The sequence below is a fragment of the Scyliorhinus canicula genome, unplaced genomic scaffold (genome assembly GCF_902713615.1).
Source record: "Scyliorhinus canicula unplaced genomic scaffold, sScyCan1.1, whole genome shotgun sequence".
Lineage (NCBI taxonomy): Eukaryota > Metazoa > Chordata > Chondrichthyes > Carcharhiniformes > Scyliorhinidae > Scyliorhinus > Scyliorhinus canicula.
Genome location: NW_024056015.1, coordinates 143,005 through 152,309, shown reverse-complemented (window position 1 = coordinate 152,309; position 9,305 = coordinate 143,005). Strand labels below are relative to the sequence as shown.

Sequence of the window (9,305 nt, the reverse complement as noted above, 5' to 3'; positions counted from 1 at the left end):
TCACAGTAACTGCAATTGCAATGTTTGGCCAGCAGATGGCACTTAAATCGAGATGTCTGACATTACATGAAACAGACATTGCCTCGATAATTACTGCAATGATCCCCGTCTCTGTTAATTTTAAATTGGGCTCCATCTGTATTTTGTTAGGTTAGACTCTACCTTTGTTTATAATACACGGCACTTTGTTTCAATTAATAATGCACCAGGACATGTCAATGTTTATAGCGCACAATCACTGTGATCCCATTTTCAATGTATAGGATCTTGGCCTCTGCAGTTTGCCACCTCCAGACCTGAATAGGAATGAACAATTAAACAAATAGCCGAAATAGGAGCCCCAAAAAAATGCCCCTCTTCAATGATGGGGACCCCAGCACGTCAGAACAAAAGACAAGACTGAACGTTTCTGTCAGACTTGCCGAGGATGGTCTTCATCATCATCATGGATGTTAGTCGTCAGGAAATTTGATTCATTCCACTTGATATCAAGAACCGGCTTACGGCGCTGCAAATATTATTATCCCTGGCAATAGTCCAACAATAATACTGAAGATTTATGCCCTAGAACTGGCTGCGACCCAGGCAAGTTGCTGCAGTACAGGTACGGCACTGGTATGTACCCACAATGTGTAACATTGCCAATCATAACCCGTCCCGCAAAAGGCAGCATAAATCCAATCCGGCCAATTATTGCCCCATCAGTCTGCACTCGAGCATCAGCAACTTCATGAAAAGTGTCAAGGATCATCCTGTCACGTATCCTGTTCTAGCATAGTATCCCCGGCCCAAGCATCACCCATCATAAGGTCAGAAGTGGGGATGATCGCTGATCATTACCCAATGTTCTGCACCATATTCGACTCCTCAAATACTGAAGCAGTATGTCTACATATGCAGGAAGACTTGGACAACATACAGACTAGGGCTGACAAGTGTCAAAAAGCGAGATTCTAACCATCTCAGCTTGATTTTGAATGGCACTACCGTGATTGAATCCCCCACTATCAACATCCTATGGATTAGCATTGGTGAAAAACTGAACTGGGAGAACCATTTAAATAATGTGACTACAAGGGCAGGTCAGTGGCTGGAAATTCTGCGGTGAGTAACTCACCCGAACTTCCCAAACCCTATAACATCATATGTAAGGCAGGTCATGATTTTGACTGAATATTCTCTATTTGTCTGAAGTGTGCCCCTCAACCAAAACTTGAGAATCTCGAAGCCTCCCGGGACAAAGCGGCCGGCTCAAGGAACACCCCATCCACCAGCGGAAACATTCACTCCCTGCATCACGGGTGGATAATTCTAGCAGCGTTAACGATACACAAGAATCTACTGCAACAACTGCCTACTTCGATAGCACCTTCCAAACCCACGAACTCAGCCATCTAAAAGGACCAGACCCAGCAGATGCACTGTAACAGCAGGACCTGCAAGTTCGCTGCCAAGCCACACACCATTCTGATGGGAACTATGTGCCTGTTCCTTCACTGTCTCTGGTTAAAATCCTGGAACTCCCTTTCTATCAGCTCTGTGGGTGGACTTACTCAGTATGGAATGCAATGGTTCAATAAGAGTGCTCAGCACCACATTCTCAATTGGGAATTGGCATTAAATGCTGCCATTATTGGTGACGCCAAGATCCCATTAAAACATTTAAAACAGGTAATAACCCAGTTTACATTCACCCAGACCCCGCCTATTTTTACGTTACACTCGGCCGTGTGTCTATCACATTGTAGCAGGTCCTGTCTCAATTTTCCTGCACTCGGCTGAATATCAGTTGTTAATATACAGGCCCACACGCTGTTTATATTAAACATCGTTAATTATGACGCACTGAACCACGTCTCGGTTAGTCTGGCAAGAAACACGTCACAATGGTTACAGAATTAGAACGTTTATCCGTGCATCGTAAACTGGAACAACGTTCTGTTTACATCACATGTGACTCTGTCTCAGTTATTACTCTACTAGATAGGTAGATTCTAATAAAGTCAATCCTGCTTTAGTTAACGCTGCACCTGTCTATGTCCCTGTTTATATAACACTCGGCCCTGCCTCTGTTATTCTTGTATTGTACGATATCCATCTTATTCCTGCATGGTCCATGTCTCAGTTTGTATCAGTCAATACTCTGCTAGACCACAACTCAGTTTAGAATGCACGAGACCCAGACTCTGTTTATGCTATCGGCGGAACGGTGGCACAGTGGTAAGCACTGTTGTCTCAAAGCGCCAGGGTTCATTTCCTGACTGCCTGTTTGGAATTTGCACTTTCTCCCTTTGTCAGAGTGTGTTTCCTTCCATAGTTCAAAGATGTGCAGGTTAGGTGGATTGGCCATTCTGTATTGGCCAGCTGTTTCTGTAGTGTAGTGGTTATCACATTCGCTTTACACGCGAATGGTCTCCGGTTCGACACCGGGCAGAAACATCTGGTGCTTCCAGTTTAGTCTGTAGCTAAATATTACCTCGATCTCGTAACTGGTCTTCATCATCGAGGAATTGTAAAAGGCTGAAACTGCTGTGGGCCAGTGGCGCAATGGACCACGCGTCTGACTACGAAGCAGGAGATTTCAGGTTCGACTCCTGGCTGGCTCGCAGTTCCTATTTTGGCGTCCCCTTTACTTCAGTGGGTTGGACAGCTGGTTCTTGATGCAGAGCAAAGTGAGCAGCGCAACATCAATTCTCGTATCAGCTGTGGTTACTCAGAGGGAAGCACGGTAGCATTGTGGATAGCACAATTGCTTCACAGCTCCAGAGTCCCAGGTTCGATTCGGGCTTGGGCCACTGTCTGTACGGAGTCTGCACATCCTCCCCGTGTGTGCGTGGGTTTCCTCCGGGTGCTCCGGTTTCCTCCCACAGTCCAGTTAGGTGGATTGGCCATGATAAGTTGCCCTTCGTGTCCAAAATTGCCCTGAGTGTTGGGTTATGGGGATAGGTAGAACATAGAACAGTACAGCACAGAACAGGCCCTTCGACCCTCGATGTTGTGCCGAGCAATGATCACCCTACTCAAACCCACGTATCCACCCAAAACCATACAACCCCCCTTAACCTTACTTTTTTTTTTAGGACACTACGGGCAATTTTAGCATGATGGCCAATCCACCTAACCCACACATCTTTGGACTGTGGGAGGAAACCGGAGCACCCGGAAGAAACCCACGCACACACGGGGAGGACGTGCAGACTCCACACAGACAGTGACCCAGCCGGGAATCGAACCTGGGACCCTGGAGCTGTGAAGCATTTATGCTAAGCACTATGCTACCGTGCTACCAAGGTGTTGACCTCGGGGAGGGTGCTCTTTCCAAGAGCCGGTGCAGACTCGATGGGCCGAGTGGCCTCCTTCTGCACTGTAAATTCTATGATAATCTATGATGTCCATCTATGATGCGCTGATCATGTTGCAAGGGTGGGGGATTGGGCAGTGTGATCTTTCCGAGGTCAGTGCAGACTCTATGAGCCAAATGGCCTTCTAACCTGCAGGGATTCTATATTTGACCCTGAATCTGCCTATTATTTTCCGAGATCTGATCACGTTTATTAATGCACTTCTGTGATGCTTCTGTTTGAATTGTGGGCGCATTATTCCACATGTCTTTGAGATGGAAACAATAAGGTTTTGGACAAAGAATCGGTATCTGGCAATAACCCGAAACGGGTGTTATAGTGTATACAGTGTATGCTATGCAGCATTTGGTACCCATTTTCAGTGCAGTTAGCAGAATTAGATTTCAGATATCACTTCTTCTTTGCTAGTGCACAAGGCAGATTTCTACCCCAGAGAACTGTTATGAGTAGGAGGATGCAGAGTATTCTATGCAGAGTTCCATGTGGTTGTAATTCTCGGAGGTCTCGGGTATGGAAGGTGCTGTTGAAGATGTCTTGGCGAGTTGCTGCAGTGCATCCCGTCGATGTTACACAATGCAGCTACTGTGTAGCCGCTGTGAAGGAATACATGATGCTTTACGGTCCTTTTCATAGATAGAATTCACAGCGCAGAAGGCGCTGTGAAGCAACTGTGCTAACCACTGTGCTGCCGTGTTGGCACATGGACTGGGTAGGTTGGTTGTCCACATGTTAAAGGAGATGAACGGATGCCCAGGGACAGAAAGAAGGGAGATTGCCTGTGACAGGATACAGATTGCAGATTGTCCTGAGTCGGCAGGGGAAATTGGACTGGTTGAAGGAAATGGGAAGACGGGGAAAGGACGATAAATGATTGGGCAAAATAATTTGGAAAATAAACTGAAAAACGGTGAGATAAAAGAATCAAACTACAATTTAATATTTTAAAAAACGATAGGAGACGAGAATTCTAATGATTGAATGAATGGGATATTACATCAATGTATCTGTGTAGCGGAGTGCTGGTTCTCTCAGTGCATCAGCTCAGCGACTGGCTGCATTCAACGCTTAGGGAGTAGCCTTGGAATCAATCTGCAGTAGCAGACGTCTCACACAGTAGCAGAGAGGAATCATTCAGGAGGCTGCCACCCCCACCCCTTCCCCATCCACACACATGCCACCATCACCACCTGGGATACTGACGACACCCCTTTGTCTTTTCTACCCTTCGCCAACGGGCTCTGAGAGACACAGAGCGAGTACTAGTAGATCGGCTTCTCTAAATTGAGCAGATACATGTTTGACTGAGAGTTTGCCGCTGGACCGGGGGAATGTGGAGCTCACCACGACCGGCCTCACAGCGCAGCAGATTACACGGTGTGCGGGTTAGAAAGGGCCTATTCAATTATGTTTCTCTGCTATGTCTGCTGGTCGGATTGGATCATCAGTTTGTTTCTCAGCCCATGCTGGATACAATTAGATGACAGTTTGATGGGAGTTGATGCGGTTTCCTCTCCCGTGTGGTGACTGAGTGGCTGACAGCTCCGCTGCTCATTGTGGCTGCAGCTGCCCGCGAGCCCTCCACATGCTTCAACAGACTGCAGTTTCCACCTACAGTTTTTGTACAGGGATGCTGCTGCTTTTGATCACTGTGTGTCCCAGAAAGCGCAGTAATACACGGCAGTGTCAGTCAGCTTCAGCCTCGATATACTTACAACTGATGAATTTCTTCGAGGTCTGGAGATCCACAGAGAAAACGATCTTCAGCAAAATCTGCTTTATATTCATCATCATCAGAATCTTTGCTGATTATATATGTGGGCTGTGTGTCTGGGTGCTGTCGGTACCAGAGTAAGCTTATACTGTGCTCGATGCAGTATCATAGGTACAGGTTTAAGTCACCCTTCCTCCTTCTGTCTCAACGTCCGAGGAAAACGGCTGAGTGACAGAATCTCCGTGACTCAGATCTGAAAGAAAATCAAAACCGATCAGATATGATAATCGGCTGTTCAAATTTTATTTCATACCATGCTGAAGACACGATGGAAACCATGAAAGATGTTAGTTCCAAAATTACCTGTTAGAAGAGCTCCCCACAGAAGCCAGATGCTGAGTGGCCGCATTGTTGCTGTGCGCTCTGTGAAACGGGAGTTGGATAATTGAAGACAGCCGATCTGATCCCCGCCCTGAATAATCTGCTGCCTTGTCTCCGGATGTTCTCATCTACTTCCTTCTGTCGCCAATGAACCGGGAAGGTGGTTAGCTGTCCTTCCGTGTCTAGGTTTACGGTCTAGGTGTACGGATCAAACATATGCCGACTTAGTGTGACCCGGAAGCAGAGGCATTTTCCTGTTTTTATTGCCTTTTTTCAGAATTCCATTCACGTTATTATTCGGATAGTAGTAACAGTTACTCCAGTCAGATCACACTCACGGTTCAGTTGGCAACTTTATTTTCTCCTTCAATGTTTTTAAACACCGCTGTCAGGAATCAGGCATATTTACAGGTGAATCTTCGTATCATAGAATCCATACAGTGCAGAAGGAGACCATTCGTCCCATCAATTCTGGACCCTCTGAAAGAGAACTTCACCCAACAAGGTAATGTGGGTCATTTTGAGCGGTCACATCGATGTAATTTAGGGCGCCTGCTCAAGGAATAGCCGGATATTGTCTCATGACAGTATTTATGTGACCATACTGGGCCAACATTTATTGCCATTATCAGTTATGTGTCAAACACATTCCTGTGGGAGAGCAGGTAAGGATGACAGATTTCCTTCTCTAAAGGGAATTAGTGACAACGGTTAGTGGTTGTCATTATACATTTCTATCCCAGATTTTTATTGAATATAAATTTCACCAGCTGCCGTGGTGGAATTCAATTCACCACGTCCTCCCCTCATAAAGAACAGAGACATATTTCCAAGTCAGGATGCTGTGCGACCTAAAGGCAGACCTCCACATGGCAATCTTCACATGTGTATGTTGCCCTTGTCTTTCGAGCTGGTAGAGTTGGCAGCTTTTGAAGGTATTAACAAAGGTGTCTTTGTAATTTGCTGCTGTGAATCTTGCAGATGGCGCGCCCTGCTGCCAATCGCACTGGTGGGTGCTGTGAGTAAATGTTTCAGATGATGGATGAAGCGCAAATCAATGAATCTGTTTTATCTTAGATGGTGTGAAGCTACTTGAGTATTATTGAAATGGCGCTATTCTAGGCAAGCGGCAAGGGCTAATCGCTGGCTTTGAAAGCAGACCAAGGCAAGCCAGCAGCACGGTTTCGATTCCCCGTAACAGCCTCCCCGAACAGGCGCCGGAATGTGGCGACTAGAGGCTTTTCACAGTAACTTCATTTTGAAGCCTACTCGTGACAATAAGCGATTTTCATTTCATTTCATTTCAAGTGGGAGAATTCAATCACACGACTGGTGTGTTTCCTATCGGTGTTGGGCAGGCTTTGGGAGTTTGGAGACGAGTTCCTCGCTCCAAAATGCGCATTGTTTTGCCTGCTGTTCTAACGCCGTATTTATGTGATGGATCCAGTTAATGTTTCTGGTCAATGGCAACCTCCAGGGTATTTATGATGGAGGACACAGTACCAAGGGTCGCTGGGTGTATTTGCTCTCGTTTGAGATTAACGTTGCATGCTGCTTTTGTGGCATAGATATTAGCTGCCACTTATCATCCTGATGCTGAATGTGCCCAGGCCTTTCTCTATGTGAGGCTCAAATGCTTCAATAATTCTGGGGACTGTAGCGAGACGGATGACATTGAAGCATCCAAATAACGTCCACAAAGAGCCGGAGATAAATGTGTGTCTGAATGCACTGATACAGAGACCGAGATAAATAGCAGGAGTTTGTTAAAATGTAACAACAATCAAACAGGAAGACTATTTCTCTGTCAGAGTAGCCGATAAACCCATGCCGTGCCGTGGGATTGGGATTGACATATTTCTGTATAGCCATGTGGACAGTGAGAAGGTAGGTTGAACATTGCTTAATTTAGATACAGTGCAACACATGAATAGAGAGACGAGAGATGGGTTGACTGGCACAGATGTAGAACTCAGATTTTACGGTATCACTGAGACACATGGATCAGGGTTAATGGAATGCAGGTGTGTCGAAAACACGATGATTGGATGAGCAAAATCATTGAAACAGAGGCTAAAAACAGAGAGATGGCAGAAAGAAACATTACAGATTGAAATCAAAGAATTCTCATGTGAAATAAGATAGTTCAATGTATACAATCGAGGGATACTTGACCAAATCAATGGTGCTGGCGGATTGCGGCTTCCTCAGCGGAGAGACTATCTGCGACTCAGTGGTTTAATTGCAATCGTCATGGAGCAGGCAGTGGTCCCAGAACCATCGGCCAGTCCTCTCACAGGCCCAACAAGAGGCATGTGGGAAAATGGGTATGGAGAGGAGAAATGCATTATTTCTTTGTGTTTTGTTGCGATCTGGGATGTGGCCCTTATGGTGATGGAGAAGATGACACTAAAGCAAATTTAAAAGTTGATTATCAGTTCAAAAGCAGAATCCTGGGCTGTTAGGAGTGGGTTAGATGTTTCCAGATCTAAAAGGCGGTTGAAATTTCGCTTTCTAATAGGCAAACCTACTATAAACCAAATCCTCTCACCGGATCCGAGCTTTCTGTATTTCGGGTCACTTAATGCCTTTCCCACACCATTGTTTCTCAGTCCCTTCGAAGAACGAGCAAGGGCAGGGTAGTCACCAGACATCTATAGATTCAACTGTCGCTCTATCACTTGCGGAGACAGCTGAGGGTAAATGTACAATTTTGTCAGTTTGAATCTCATTGTCCCGGAGCCACTGCGTCCATTTGCTGCTGCGTCGCTCTAGACAAGACCACGTAAATCAGAGAAATTGCCTGCCGCATTCCATTTCTGTGGTTGGGTGGATCAGCAGTGCAGTGAAATTTCTGCGCCAACAGTACCTTTCCTGCACTGAATAGTGTCTGACTCATGAACAATCGTGGGGAGCCATTCCACCACACTCCTCATCACTATCTCAAATCACTGTGTCTTTCCGATATGATAAAGCTCTCGCGCGCTGCAACTGAGAAAGGGACCATATCTGATGACAAGTAGCGATGTAGAATCTCAGACAAAGAGGCAACTCCAAGAAGGCATAAACCTTCCCCATTAACGACAATGGCAGAATCAACCTAACCTGGGTGCTCAACATTTGAAATTGTGATTAACACCATTATCCGCAAGCCGAAGCGAAACCTCAGCATGTTTACTTTAGACATGTTAATGTCAAAACATAATGGGCATCTACCATAATGAACATCTATCATAATGTGCGTCAAACATAATGGGCATCCATCATTCTTGATACTAATGGCATATTGTGCAGCTGCATGACCGAAATAGTTTAATAGAGGTAATTAAGCAGGTGACTGTCAAACAGCTGGACAGTGGCCCAGGCCACGGCCAGTAGTTCACCCGATGCAGTAACAAAGGAATGTCCGCAAGTACAATCATCAATAATTTGTTGATAAACGGGAAATTGAGCCCTCCTAATGCTGTGGAACCTGTGCACAACGGTCGTGTGATCCGGTACCAGTTAGATTGAAAGCAATTGAAACTCAGTTGGTCAGAATATGGGGATTGTTGCTGTTTATTTTGCACCAAATAAAGGATCGAATTAGCGAGGGGGTGACTGAATTTCCATTTAATGTGATTAAGCGTTATTCTTGTTGACTGTTGATATAGGCATTGACATTGACCATAGGCACCTGCACAGCTCACCCTCACACAATTGGACAACGGGAAATCCCGAATAGACAACTTCCTCTCTGATTTCAATCAGCATTCTCAGTAATGTGCAAGTACTCATTATTTCCGCCAGAGACGCCGTCCTCACATGTCCTCGAGACTCAGTTCAAACGGTTCACACCGTTATGGAAATAT

At 45.6% G+C, this 9,305-nt stretch overlaps 1 non-coding gene and 1 pseudogene across 1 annotated transcript; one reads left to right on the top strand and one right to left on the bottom strand.

Annotated features, from left to right (window-relative positions):
- Nucleotides 1–2,366: 2,366 nt before the first annotated feature.
- On the top strand, nt 2,367–2,439 carry trnav-uac. The gene has a single exon. It is a non-coding gene; the product is annotated as a tRNA-Val (tRNA).
- A 2,566-nt stretch (nt 2,440–5,005) lies between these two features.
- LOC119961603 lies at nt 5,006–5,482 on the bottom strand (annotated as a pseudogene).
- Between the last annotated feature and the right edge of the window lie 3,823 nt (nt 5,483–9,305).